The sequence below is a fragment of the Galeopterus variegatus genome, unplaced genomic scaffold (assembly GCF_000696425.1).
Source record: "Galeopterus variegatus unplaced genomic scaffold, G_variegatus-3.0.2 Scaffold72, whole genome shotgun sequence".
Classification (NCBI taxonomy): domain Eukaryota; kingdom Metazoa; phylum Chordata; class Mammalia; order Dermoptera; family Cynocephalidae; genus Galeopterus; species Galeopterus variegatus.
The window spans coordinates 392,393-408,059 of NW_007726183.1; the positions used below are offsets into that span (position 1 = coordinate 392,393).

General features: G+C 34.7%; 1 protein-coding gene across 1 annotated transcript in view; it reads right to left on the reverse strand.

Annotated features, from left to right (window-relative positions):
* The window catches only part of DGKB (diacylglycerol kinase, beta 90kDa), a 551,962-nt gene that overhangs the window by 96,361 nt on the left and 439,934 nt on the right, over positions 1 to 15,667 (reverse strand). The gene's annotated exons all lie outside the window — the stretch shown is intronic.

Below are 15,667 nucleotides of genomic sequence, written 5' to 3' on the forward strand. Positions count from 1 at the left end.
TTGCCCATTTTTTAATTGGGTTATTTATTTTCCTGTGATTGAGTTGCTGGATTTCTAATATATTTTGAGTATTAACCCCTTAGCAGATATATGGTTTGAAAACATTTTCTTCCATTCTATAGACTGTAATTTTATTCTGTTTGTTTCCTTTGCTGTGAAGAAACTTTTTAGTTCCATGCAATTTTATTTGTCTATATTTGTCTATTTGTATTGTCTATTTTTATTTTTGTTGCCTGTGTTTTTGGAGTCATATCCAAAAAATCATTTCTCAGAATAAAGACAAGTAGTTTTTCCCCTATGTTTTCTCCTGATAGTCTTACAGTTCCAAATCTTAGGTTTAATTCTTTAATGCATTTTAAATTGATTTTTGAATATAGTGTGAGATCCAATTTCATTCTTCTTCATGTGAATATCCAGTTTTTCCAATACCATTTATTAAAAAAATAGTGTATTCTTGGAAATTTTATCAAAGATCGATTGACGATAATGCATAAATTTATTTCTGACATCTTCATTTTATTTCATTGGTTGATATGTTTGTTTTTATGGCAGTGCTATACTGTTTTGGTTATTATAGCTTTATAGTATGATTTGAAATTATGTAGTGTGATGCCTCCAACTTTGTTCATGCTCATCATTGCTTTGGCTATTTGGGATCTTTTGTAGTTCCATATGAATTTTAGATTTTTTTTGTGTGTGTGTGAAAACTTTCACTGGAATTTTGATAGAGATTGCACTAGATCTGTAGATATCTTTAGATAGTATGGAAATTTTAACAATGTTAATTCTTCCAATCCCTGAACACAGATATCTTTCCATTTATTCATGTTTTCTTCAATTTCTAACATCAATGATTTATAGTTTTCAGTTTACAAATCTTACACCATGTTGATTAACTTTTTTCTAAATATTTTATTTTTTCATGCTATTTTAAATGAGATTGTTTTTTTAATTTCTTTTTCAGGTAGTTCCTTGTTAGTGGATAGAAACACAACTGATTTTTTATATTGATTTTGTGTCCTGCAACTTTACTCAATTTATTTATTAGTTCCAACAGTTTTTTGGTGTAGTCATTATGGTTTTCTACATACAAGATGGTGTCATCTACACAGAGACACTTTTACTTTTTCCTTTCAAATCTGGATGCCTTTTATTTTTATTTATGTTTTGCCTAATTACACTGTCTAGGACTTCGAGTGCTATACTGAATAGAAGTGGTGGGAGAGGGCATTCTTGTCTTGTTCCTGATCACAGTAGAAGCTTTCAGCTTTTCACCATTGAGTATGATGTGAATTGTGGGTTTCTGGTATATGGCCTTTATTATGTTAAGGTTCATTTCTTTTACATCTAATTTGTTGAGAGTTTTTATCATGAATGGATGTTTAATTTTTTCAAATGCTTTTTCTGCATCTATATTAGATGGTCATATGTTTTTTTCCTACATTCTGTAAATTCAGAGTATCACATTTATTGATTTCTGTATGATTAACCATCCTTAAATCACAGAGATAAATTTCACTTGATCATGGGGTATAATCCTCTCAGTGTACTCTTGAATTTGCTTTGCCAGTGTTTTGTTGAGGATTTTTGTATTTGTGTTAATTAGGAATATTGGCCTGTAACTTTCTTTTTTTGTAGTGTCCTTATCTGACTTTGGTATCAGTGTAATGCTGGCCTTGTAAAATGATTTGAAAGTGTTTTCTCTCTAGTTTCTTGGAAAAGTTTGAAAAAGAATGACATTAATTCTTTCTAACTGTTTAGTAGAATTCAGCAGTGAAACCATTAGGTCCTGGGCTTTTCTTTGAATTTATCAATTTCTTTTAGGTTATCCAATTTGTTGGCATATCAATGTTCATAGTACCCACTTAGGATACTTTGAATTTCTGTGGAAACAGTTGTGATGTCTCCTTAATTTCTGATTTTACTTATTTAAGTCTTCTCTTTTTTTCTGAGTCTAATAAAGTTTTGTTACTTTTTATCTTTTGAAAAAAAAAAACTCTGTTTCTTTGATCTTTTCAGTTATTTTTCTTATTTCTGCTCTGACCTTTGCTTTCTTTTTTTTTTTTTTTCCTGGTAACTTCGGGCTTAGTTTGTTCTTCTTTTTCTAGTTTCTTGAGGTATAAAAATGCCACTGGATTTTTTTTGTTTGTTTATTTGAGATTTATTTTCCTAATGTAAGCATTTATCATTATAAACTTCCATCTTAGAACAGCTTTTGCTATATCCCATGAGTTTTGGTATGCTATGTTTAGATTTCTAGTTTGATATCTTTTGACCCAATAATCATTCAGAAATATGTTGTTTCATTTCCATGTTTTTTTTTTAATTTTTAAATTTTTCTCCTGTTATTGATTTCTAATTTTATACAATTGTGATTGGAAAAGGTACTTAATATGATGTTAGTCTTTTTAAATTTGTTAAAATTTGTTTTGTGAACTAATATATCCTGGAGAATGTTCTGTGTGCCCTTAAAAGAATGTGAACTCTGCTGCTGTTTAATGAAATGTTCTGTATATGTCTATTACACTCATATGGTCTATATCGTTTTTCAAGTCTGCTATTTCCTTCTTGATTTTCTGTATGTATAATCCATTGTTGAAAGTGGTGTAATAAAATACCCTACAATTATCATATTGTGGCCCAATTTTCCCTTCAGTTTGGTTAATATTTGCTTTATATATTAAAGTGCCCCATTGTTGGATGCACATATATGTATAATTTTTACATCCTCTTGATGAATAGAGCCCTATGTCATTATATAATGACCTTATTTGTTTTTTGTGACAGTATTGACTTAAAATCTATTTTCTATGAGGTAAATAGAGTTACATTTGCTCCTTTTTGATTACTATTTACAGGGAATATTTTTTACATTTCTTAAATTTTAACCTATGTGTGTCCTCTAAGCTAGAATGAGTGTCTTGTAGTTAGTATATGGATGATGTTTTTTTAAAACCATTCAGTCACTCTCTGTCTATTGATTGGAACCTTTAATTTACTTACATTTAAAGTAATTATTGCTACAAAAGAACTTAACTTACTATTGCCATTTTGTTTTTTTAATTGTTTCCTGTTTTTTATTTTTTATTTTTCTTGTCTCCTGCTGTATTCTTTGTGATTTGGTAATTTTCTGTACTGATATTCTTTGATTTCTTTCTCTTTATCTTTTGTATATTTATACAGATTTTTGTTTGTGTTTATCATGGGGATTGCATAAAACATCCAGACTTGGGAAGTTATCTGTCATCATTTCTTTAAATAAGCTTCCTGTGTTTTTCTCTGCCTCTACTCCTTTCAGAAATTCCAGAATGAATGTACTGGTTTGCTTGATGATGTTCTGTAAATTCTATAGGTTTTCTTCAGTCTTTTTTTAATTTTGTTTTTTTCTTATTATTTCTCTGAGTGGGTAATTTCAAATGACCTGTCCTTGAACTCACTGTTTATTTCTTCTGCTTGATTGAGTCTGCTGTTAAACCCTTGTAGCTCACTGAGCTTCTTTAAGATAAACATTTTGAATTATTTGTGAGGCAGCTCATGGGTGTCAATTTCTTCAGGTTTGTTATTTATGCTTTATCTTGTTATTTAACTGGTTTCATGTTTCCTTGATTGTTCATAATCTTTTCAGCCTTGTCTTGATATATGCTCATTTAAAGAAGTGGCACAACTGGTCCCAGCAGGAAAAGCTCCTTAAAACAAGTCAGCCTGTTTACAGATTCTGGATGGCCTGGCTGGTGAGGTTGGTGGCAGGCTTAGTGCTACAGTACTTAGGCAGGCCAGCCTCATGCCTGGGTCAGCGGTGGGCAGCTGTGCCACCTGAGTCCACAGGAGTCTATGAGGTGCCTGGGGCCACTAAAGCAGGCCAGATGACTAGGCCTGTGGGGGCAGTCCTAGAGTCTGGGTCTTTGGGGGCAGTTCTGGCACTGAACTGAGCCTAGAACCTGAGTCCATGGGGGTACACCTGGAGCCTGTAAACATGGGAGCCACCCTGGTACTGCTCTGTATTGGGTGGGCCTGGTTTGGGGCTCTATGGAAAGTCGTACACTCACTTAATTCTTTCTCCCTGTGTGGAAGGTATCTCTCTTCACACTGCACTACATGGACTTGGGAAAAGGGGTGCTGTGGGTTATGTAAAAAAGTCCTTCCTACCCTCTTCAACTTGTCTTCTATTTTTTGCTATAACCTGTCACCAGGACTCGTTAGCTCTTGTGAAGCCATTTTTGTGTGGGGGTGATATCCAAATTGATTTTTATGTGAAGAGATAAATTCTGGAACCCCCTTTTCTGCCATCTTGCTGATATCACTTGAAGAGTTCTGATTTTTATGTCTGAATCCTCCTCTGTATCTCCAGCTATTTGCCTCTGAATTATCAGCACTGGACTGTCTAACATTTCCCTTAGGACCCTATTGCTTTATCTTAATAACTTATTATTAATACCTGAAAAAGCTACAGCTTTGTGTCTCTTTATTCTTAAATCTGTTATGTCTGAAATCTCTCTGGTATCCAATTTTTTTAAACTCCTCTGAGATTAGGTGTTTAAATGCTATGATGAAAATAAAATTTTTAAATATATTCAGTTAAAATAACTTCCTCACTTTTTGTTATCCTCTCTGAAGTAGCATCCATTCTGTGGATGCAATCTGATTCTACCACACTCATGACTCAACCTCTTTCATTCTCCATTGTTAGCCTTCTCTTCTCCCTCTTTTTCCCTCTTTTTCAAAGTGCACAAGAGAAAAGACTCACTTGAGTAAGTCAGTCATCTTCTGAAGGTGAGCACCTCTTTTGGGTAGAATTCTTGTGTTAGGCTGTCTTCATGGCCAATTGGTCTCCCAAATACATAGATGGGTGCCTTTGGTTTAGGTAGTAATAACTTCCAGTATCAGTTATGACTAGGTTAATAGGATCACATCAAAATAAGTGGCAGTGTGTGCTCAGAAAGAAAAGTATAGTTCCTATTTATGAAGGTTATAAGTAAAAAGTTCTTGAGCTATTTATGGACTGTCCAATATAACTGTTTGACATTTCCCTAACAGCAAGTTGTTTAGACCCAATACTATGTAGGTTTCACTTTCATTTATGTAAACTCATGAAGACTAAGAGGAAGGAGGAGGAGGAAGAGGCATCATAGGAGGAGAAGTAGGAGAGGACTATATTCTATAGATGAAAATTTGAGATCCAGAGTGAAAAAGTAACTTTCCTGTTGGTATGGAACTAATAGGAGGAAGAACTAAGATTTGAGTTGAAAGCATTGCACCTGCCTTATTCTCTCTTGTTGTATCCCAGAGTAGGTTTCCGATTCTTTTTAAGAGAGCTTTCTCCATACCCTCAACCCAACCCCACTGCAGATATCCAGTCATTTGTTGAGGATGTAGGAAGATATAAGCAGGAGAATTATTGGACAAGATGACTCTATTATTCTGATCTTGACATTACATGATAGACCATGAAGGTTATTCTCATTAAGGAGAACAAGCACTATTCAAAAATAACCATAGGATGTAAAATCACATGATTTGTATTTGAGTTTTAACTCAGGTATATACTAGACAACATCACTCAGCAACTCTGAATCTCACTCAAATTACTCATATCCATATTTATGAGGATAATAATAATACTTGACCTATTTTGAACTGTTATGATATATAAGTGCTTCTCTATATGCTTTATCAACACTGTGCACACACAGAGAGAGTACTTTATGTTTCAATTATTATTATTTTAGGCTATGTCTAGATACTTAAAAAGCATTCTAAATGTCCAAAGTTGTGTTTATGTTTCCCTGCTTTTCCTCTATAGAAAACACAGAAGTGTGTAATCTAGTTCACCATAAATGTAAGATAAAAATAAAATAAAAAATGTACCCAAACGAGATTTTTCTTTTTCTTATCCCATCTTAAGATCATTCCTAATCCCTTATAAAAATTCTTTGTATCATGAGTATTCAGAAATACTGATGATTTCCCTAGAGTTAACAATGCTCCTTAGTACTGGGTAGTGTGAACAGCTAGACGTTTCTTTTGTGTTTGATAAGGCAGCCAAAAGAAGTTGAAGGAAGTCTCACATTTGATTCATTACAGTAACTTTGCATGAAAAATACACACATTTTGGGCCGGCCCAGTGGCACACTCGGTAGAGTGCGGCACTTGGGAGCGCAGCGGCGCTCCCGCCGAGGGTTCGGATCCCATATAGAGACTGGTCTGCTCACTGGTTGAGCGCGGTGCGGGCGCGACACCGAGGGTTGCGATCCCGTTGCCGGTCCCGGTATGGGCACGACACTGAGGGTTGCGATCCCATTGCCGGTCACAAAAAAAGACAAAAAGGAAAAAAAAAATACACACATTTTAAAGGTAAAGAATGAGTAATGGAAGGAAAGAGAGTTATGAAAGAAGAGATAGATATGGAGGACAATGTGATGAAGTCTGAGTATGGTGTCAAACCAATTACATTAGCCTTTTCTTAAAACTTCTCCACTGCCTAGCTAAGAATTATTTGTAATCAACAAACTTGAAAAGTCCTATTAAAAGCCAGATGTAAACTTGCAGCAAAAATGAAAACATCCCCATTTTAAGCTTTGGAAAAAATAAAATAATTTAATTAGAGGTGTTTTAATGATTAAAATATTTTAATATTAATCACCCTCCTATTGCTACTACACATAATGCAATCAGCAGAGTCAATATGTGTATACTCTTATGATGATAAAGACCGAGACATAGAATTCAATTAAAGACATTTCACTCTACTCGAACATTTGCCTTGGCCCTTAATTAAGTGGGAAGACAGAAAAAAGAATAAAGAATTCTTGAAATCTTTTCAGAGAACTGTAAAACAAGAAGCATAATCAGAGATTGCCTGGTGACCCCTATGCTGTTGCAAAGGTAACAGTGAACAGCAAAGCTCAAATAATGCCCTTGCCAAAGACTTTGTACACAAAATAATACTATGTACTCCTAGCTCCTAAACATAATTCTCTTTATTGACCCATTCACTGTAGTTTGTAAAGTACATCTTTATTGTACTTTCCTCCCAGCTATTTTTTCCTCCTCTTCTCTTTGTGGTTAAGCTTTTAGCACAGTTAATTGCATTTTTTATTCCCTTCACGTTCTTACCTGCCATTTCACTCTTCTGTAAACTGCAATCAGGCTTTGACCATGTGCTGTGAGCCCATCAAAACTGTCTCAGCAAAGATTGCTCAGGTCCTACTAAGTGTAAGACATAGTGCACATATTTTAGTTCCTGTTTTCTTGGACTTTCTCAGGCTTGTGGAGCAACTCTATATGCCAGAAACTCAAATTACTATCGCATTATGGTAATACTCTCTTATGATTCTCCTCATTTTTTGTTGAACATTTCTTCTAAATCTTGGCAGAGCTTGTCCATTTTATTAGACTTTCAAAGAACTAGTTTGTTTGTTTTATTTTCCTGTTTATTCAATCTTTGTTTTCTATCAAATCAGTTTTTACTCTTATCTTTTGTATTATTTCCCCCATTCACTTTTTTTTTGCATTTACTCTGGCATTTTCTTAACTTTCTTAGTTGTTTTCTTAGCTCATAAATTTCATTTGCTCTTATTTCCTAGTACTTCTTTCTGACTATTTTTTTCTTTCCTAGTACTTATATATTTCATCTTTCTTAGTACTTGCATTATATTGATTTCTGAGCTTATTAATTTTCAGTCTTTCTTCTTGCCTAGTGCTTATATAATTTTTCCTGTAAATATTACTTGAGATGCATTCCTTAAAGCTATTCTATAGTATTTTATAGTTAATTCTAATATCATAATATTAGAATTCTAATATTCATTCTAATATTTTCTTAATATCATTTTGATGTTTTGAAATTTCCAAATGTATGGATATTTTAAGTGCTATTATTTTGTACTTTATAAAAAATATTTTAAGAGAATGAAATAATTTGTTTTATGTATTTTAAAAGACTACTCTGGCCATTGTAGTGTGAGTGGATGGAATATAGCCAGAGTGGACATTGGGAGACAAATTAGAGGTTATTGCATAGTTTGTTTGAAAGAAGGTGGTGCTTTTATTGGGATACTCAGAGTGAAGACAGAAAAGAAGTGGACAAATTCAAAATATACATTGACGGTACAATGTACAAGGTAGATAGTAGCAACATAAAAAAAAAACATTAAGAAAAAATGAGGGAAGAGTGGGAAAGGGTCAGGATCAAGTAGCTTCTCTCTGATTTCTCTACATATGTCCCTTCTAATTAAATAATGAGAATAACTTGTATTAGGTCTGGGTTTTCAGTAACTGAGTCCTAATTGCATTCATTGTTTCCACCTTCAACAAAAAAACAGATATGATATTTTTATTAACTTAGAAAAGACTTTAAATTGTGTTAATACAAAGCGATGTTCTTTGTTTGAAAGCGTCTCTGAGTAGAATAACCAATAAACTGAAGGACTATGATGAGTAAAAGTTTACATATTTGGTAGTTAGAGAACTTTCTTCTAAGTGTGAAAGACCTAATATAAATCCTGTTCAGTATTTTCTATTGTAAATCAATGGGATTTCATGATATCATTTACTCAGTATGTATGGTTGCCCTTCATTTTCAATGGGCACACAGAATAAAAAGACTGTGTGTTGAGGAAGGTCATGCTTGGGGAAGGTGCTTTGGATAAGAAGAGGGATACAGATTATTTTTGTTAGTACATCATAATTTTTTCAGTTAGGAATCAGTAACTAGTCTGAATTAAATACAGTTTAGATTCGTTGCACAGAGGAATAACTAACAGTACATTTTCAAAGACTGCAGATAAAATTTACAGACAGCTGAAATTAGAGTGAAATGCAACAAGACATTCTCTGTCACTTTGTCCTATAGCTTCCTTGCTTAATCCAAGAACATTTAACCAGTTCTAATTTGCCTGAATGGAAGAGAACAAAAATTGCTAGAGGGTGAAAGGGATGGGAGGGAACAACCCCAGAGATGGCGAAAGCAGCTGTAGCTCTCCAATGGCAACAAGTGTTATGGAAAGACACATACGCACAATCAAGTCTATGTACAGCAGAAACTCAGTCTTTGGTGCAAAAAGAAACAGACTTTTCACAGTTGATTTAATCTGCTCATGTTATAAATGAAATAGTGACCAAATAAAGAAATAAAAAATAATCCACAGACCTAAGGAAAGTGTGTTGCTTCAACTAGGCCCATCCCTCAAAAAATGTGATTACCTCTAGGAATATCCACATCTTTTAAATTATTATTTGGAGGCACTTATTTTAAATAAAAAGAATTTTGATTCTTAAAGCCTGATTTAAGTCCTGCTCTAGTTTGTAATGTAGATTTTGGATAGATTTGTCTATGAAATTTTTTTTTAACATGTTCAAAGAAACTATCCTATGGGATATCCTTTTTTTTTTTTTTAACTCTATACAATTCTGAGCTGAACATGGTTTAAAAAATCTCTTGAACCACTATCTCTTTTCTCCCCAGAGTAGAGTGCAGATTCACAAATGAACATTTGACTATGTCCTATGTAATAAATTTTTTCATAGAAAAGCAAAAGTTGAATACAAACTCAAGGAGCAAAGTGCAACTATGTACAGTAATCATTGACATGTAAGGGCTCATTTCATATATTTATCAACAAGAATAATTTTTTTTTCCTTTTTGTCTTTTTTACTGACCGGCAACGGGATCGCAACCCTCCTTGTTGCGCCCACACCGCGCTCAGCCAGTGAGCGGGAACCGGTCTCCACATGGGATCCGAACCCTCAGCGGGAGCGCCGCCGCACTCCCAAGCGGCGCACTCTCCAGTGCGCCACCGGGCCGGCCCAACAAGAATAATTTTAAAATGAAAATAAATGATGTAACAAGGTCTGTTAAGTTAACCTCATTTAAATTTTTTGCATTTATTCAAAATATAGTAAATTCTTGCTTAGTGAAGTCAATGTATTTGAAGCATTCATTGTCATTGCAGTTGCCTTGTAACTATGGCTCATGTGAGACCCTCAGTAGAGAGCTATGGGTTTCTCTTTCCTGGTAACTAATAGGAATTTCTGAGATTGCACTGAAAGCATTCAAATTACAGAAATGTTTCATTGTTTCCTCCCATTTCTCTTTTCACCTTTGATCCAATATGAAATGATGTTTTTTAGTTTTACAAGCATTTTATTATGTAAGATAAACACATTTCAAATTGTTGAGCACTTTTACCTTTTAGGTTTGCAATTAAGCATGTCCTGACTTTGAAACTTTATTGCAGATTAAACACACACACACACACACACACACACAGATACACACACACACACACATGCATACACAACCTTGAATTTGCTTAGGAAAGAAATCTATCAAAATAAATAATTCATGTTGGGATGGACTGAAATCTAGTCTTTTAGGAGGTGCCAACAGATGGTTTACATTTATAGAATGCATACTTGCTGACTTCCAAACAGAAATTAAAATTCATAAAGTATATCATTAGGACTCCTTATAAGCAGCATTATGTTTATGATATGAATTTGGATTTTCCCAGGTGAACAGTTTTCCATCATAATTTTACTGAAAAAAAGTGAAACAAATTGCTTTCCAGTTACTATTTTCTGTTAGCAAGTTTAAAATTAAACCCTGCTGGTGATCTTCCAGCAGCACAAGCCAGTGAGCTCAGAGCTAGATGAGGCTGTTGTTTTTATGATGTTCATCATTTTATAAGAACTCTTAGGCACTTCTCATCATTAAAACAATAGGCATTATTACAATTAATAAATTAAGGCAGCTTCTCTAGCTCTTATTTCCTATTACATCAGTTAGGTTAGGAACTTTCTACCAATATAATTATGAGTGAGACTTCAGCTTATTAAAGGTCAGGCAACCAGGCATTTTTAGTTAATTTTAGCAACTCTTTGGCTTAAGTGTGGCCACTTAATACCACAGAATTATAGTAACATTTCGTTTTTAGTGAACCTTGCTACTAATCAAAATGTTAACATTTAACTTGTGTAAGGGTATTATTAAAACTTGCTTTAAGCCCACAAAAAGAGATGATTTATTACTCACTAAGATTTTGTCTACACAGTGCAAAGTGAAGTGGAATATTATCAATTTATACATTTAGTGGAATCAAAAACTCAAGAAAACCATTAAAAACAAAAACCAGGGACTTTTATTTACTAAGTGCAGCTAGTGGTTTACTTGATCAAATTAATTAAATAAATAACAAAGCCTCTTCAGAATGGCAGCATTTACATGTGCAGAATAAATGAAAATTAATGAAACAAACTGGGCAATTGCTAGGTGCTCCATGTTTTAACTGTTTTAAATTATGCAGGCAATTGTTTTCATTCTCTTCTTCAACATGTTGAATTTCCCAATGCCAAAATAATTTAGGCAAATATTACAGTGGCAAAATCTGTCATTTCAGTTAAAAGAAAAAGAAAAAAAAGTCAAAATACAAACTTTTTTGTATCATAGAATTAAAACAATTAGTGTTCTAGGCTGAATTTGTTGTTGCTTTTCAATCAATAGTTTTTAAAATGTGTAGACAATGTCTTTATATTTTTATGTAGAAATACCTAAGCATTGGTATTAATTATTCCAAACAAATAAAATATTCTCCCTTTGTAAATTTTAGATATTATATACCCTATAGTGAAGGATAAGCAACCAAAGTTTTGGACACACCTATTCAACAAAAAACCTACAGTTGAGTTGATATTTTTGCCTTTTCGGTAATTGATTTGATATTCTCAATTAGGAGAAAAAATAACATTATATCTAGACTCAATGGATCCATAAACAATGCAATATATGGTGTATACATGACCAAATATAAAATAAGATTGAGTAGCACCTTCTTCCTTAAAAGGGATATTGAGAAAAAACTAAAATATATTTTATGTAGACATAATTTTTTATGTTTTAGTAGACATACAATGATCTAGTGATACTTTTGATTTTTGTATGCCAGAATTCAATATTCCTGTCAGTCTGAATCTTTTACAGCTATACACAGAATATTGTAAAAGCTTACATTATATATATTCTTTCTAAAATATCAATTGACATTAAATGCCATTAAGAACACAAAGCAGAAATAAATTCTTCCATATAAAGCTCCTCAATCAAACAACTTACGAACAAGCCATGAGAATAACATTATGCACAGTGAAATGTGCTTTATACACTACAGAAGCTTTGAATAAGTCCTTAGCTGTGTGATGAAAAGTCAATAACATGGATTTATTTTACTGGCCTTAGGTTATGAGAAGTGTAGGTGAGGGCAGAGGGAGCCCTCTGGAGTGCAGGAGCTAGCTTCCAAGATGATCACACATCAGTTGAATTTTCAGCCTAGCAAAGGAAACCCAATAGTCCTAAGGCATTGTGTATTAGTCAGTTTCCATTGCTTATAACAAAATACTTGAACTGGGTGACTTATAAAGAAAAACAAAATTTTCTGCTTACAGTTTCTGAGCCTAGGAAGTCCAAAGTCCATCTGGTGGTGGTGACAGTGACCCAGGGAACTCACATTGCAAGATGGTGGAAGCAGAGAAAGCAGAGAAAGAGAAAGACAGACTTTCCTCTTCTTTTAAAGCCCTCAGAACTACACCCCTGACCACCATTTTTAATCCATTCACTACTGCAGGGTCTACAATCCAATCACGTTTTCAAGGTTCCTCATTTCGATTACCATAATAGGATTTGCCATATTCTTAACAGTCATAGTGGGGGCTAAGTTTCTAATACATAAAACTTGGGAGACAATTCAAGCTTCAATGACTTTTGGGGGGATATAATTCAATCCACTACACATTGGGTAGAAAGACTTTAGTATTTGAGCCATTTCATCTACCTTGTAGAACAGATGGTGCTATGGTGCAAATGCTTGTGTCCCCCATTCCCAAATTTATATGTTGAGATATAATCCCCAATATGAAAGCATTAAGAAGTAGGGCTTTGGGAAGTGATTAGGTTATGAAGGTGGGGCCTTCGTAAGTGGGGTTTAGTGACGTTATAAAGGAGACCCAAGGAATCTTGTTTGCCCCTTCTACCTAGTGAAGATGCAATGAAAAGAAGCCACTTATGAGTCAGAGAGCAGGCCCTCACCAGATGCCACATCTGCTAGATCCTTAACCTTGGACTTTCCAGCCTCCAGAATTGTGAGAAATAAATGTTTGTTGTTTATAAGCAACCCAGTGGCTTTTGTCAGATTTAGTCACTGTTCCTAGAGGAGTGGCTTGGAAGACTTCTGGGCTCAGAGTTAGGCACCTGCCATAGGGCTATTACAAAGGCCAGTCCAAGAGAATGAAGGTGAAACACCCAGATAGGGAGTGACACCAGCTCCAATCAGACCACTTTAAGCTGGAATCAGACTGCAGCTTAGAACACTGCCTGGGCAAGCAACAATAAACTAGACAAGGGTCATTGCCTAGGGAACCAAGGAATTCAGAGGACTTCTCACACAAGGCAGATTTTCCCTTCCCAGCTAGGGGGCTTGGGCCCTAACCCTCTCATCACACATCAAGATGACATCTTGGGAAAAATGTGCAGAGGAGAACAGGTGGCTAAGCACTTTGAAGGGCTGCACATTTTATCTTAGAAATACTGAGCATTACATAATGAGATTCATTAAGTGTCAGAACAAGCACATTTAAAAATAGATAGAACTGTATTTTGTTTTTCTTCCCTGCTACTCAGCAGATGGAGGTAAATTAGACTAGATTAATTATTGATAAAATAAACTAAATGTTTTCCACATACCTGAGTAAACTGTGAGTGAGCTTGCAACCTTACAACAGCAGGTAGTATTATTAACATTATCATCACCTTCTTCATTTTATTATCTTACAGTCTCCTTCCAGACTAATATTCCTAATACACTATAGTTATATCCCTCTTTAAAATATTTTGTTGGAAACATGATTTTGAGATAAACCTTCACTTTCTAACACCAACTTCTCTCCCTGAACTCATCTATTGCCATTTTGTCTCAACCCACAGCTTGTTTTCTAGCCTGCTTGTAGATTGCTGTTCCTGCCATTTCTTTCTGGCCTTCAGGTCTTTGCACATGCTCCTCTCCTGCATTCAATGCCTGGCTAAATCCTACATATCTATTTGGAATCAGTTCAGACATTATCTCCTCCAAAAAATCTTCCTGATCTATGTTAGCCATGCTTTCTTGCTCTTGAGAATTCCTCAGTATCAAGGTTGAAAAAATGATCAATCTTGAGAATATTGTGAGTTCATAAAGTTAAAGACAAGATCTGCCTAATTTAATAACTCTCATCTCCTGGGAATTGCACCTTGAGCTTCCTTTATTCTTCAACAATTTTTTATTGTATCTGTCTCCATCTTAAGCCAAAAAATCCCCTTTATTTTATATGCAACTTAACACACTGGAGTTCTACCTTGAAACATGAGAGATAGGTCTCCAAGTAATAAAGATTATTTATTCCTAACATATAGCAAGTTTCTATAGAAAGGGCTAGAAGGGCAAGTATAGGTACAGAGTCCTGGCATCTACAGAACAAAAGCCATTGTGGAGATATGGAGATTTCTGTACTGGAAGAAGCCTCCATTGTTTGAGGGAATGCAGTTCTATTTTTGAGACTTATCCAGGACTTTCAACAGCTACAGACACAAAGCTCCACGTGATCAGGATAGATTTATCTTGAATTTCCAGTGATCAGGGGAGGGAATGAATGGCTAGGGACAGACACTGGCAGGTGATACTGGCTGCAGTAGGTTCTGTTCTTTACTGCGTGATGACGTATCCTACACTCAGGTGAAGGAGGAAACCACAAAAAGACTAACTTCTTAGAATTCATGCATTTTATTAGAAGTGTCTCTGAAATAGCCAAACCTCATGCTCTCAGGTTGGTCTTGGTTTCTGCATTAAATAGATCCTAAAGACAAATGAAAACACCTGTTTCAAGGGACATTTGTTGCTTTGTCTTTTATCCTAATAGGATACTGATAAGTCCTAAATCAGTAAGTAAGGATCTCGGAATATAGACTCAATTCTTCTGATTGATAGAGATCATCAATGAACAGGGTGTATATCTTAAGAAAGGCAAGTAGCTTCTGTTTTTGCACTTTTTGGAACTCTGAGTCATCATATTAGAAGTTTTTCTATTCTTCTGGAGTGAACAGTGACAGTCCCTGAGACGACATGGAAAGAGAGGCCATGCTGTGCAAGCACTCTAGCATAGGTGGCAGTTATGTGAGTGAGCCATCTTGCACGTTTCAGCTCATTTGCACTTCCAGATGACCATAGCCCCATCCAACATCACTAGAAACAGAAAAGCTGCCAAGTTGACCCAATAAATGCATAGAATCAAGAGAAAAATGGTTGTTTTAAGCCACTAAAATTTGGGATGGTTTGTCATATGAAAATAAATAACTAAGACAGAAACTTTACCAGGAGGAGGATTTTGCTGAAACGTAAATTAAAAATTTGTGGCATTGGCTTTATGATGGAGACTGGCAGAATCTGGAAGGACTTTGAGGAGTCTGTTGGTGAAAGCTAGAAAGGTTTTTTTTTTTTCAGGGTTCCATTCTTCACCCCAATTTATGCAAGAGCATCATAATCTTCTTGTCTCCAATCCAGTTATTCCAAGCCAGAGATCATTTCAAAGGCAAATCTAAAACCTCCTAAGACACTCAGTAAGTATCGGATAACTTTATTCAACATCA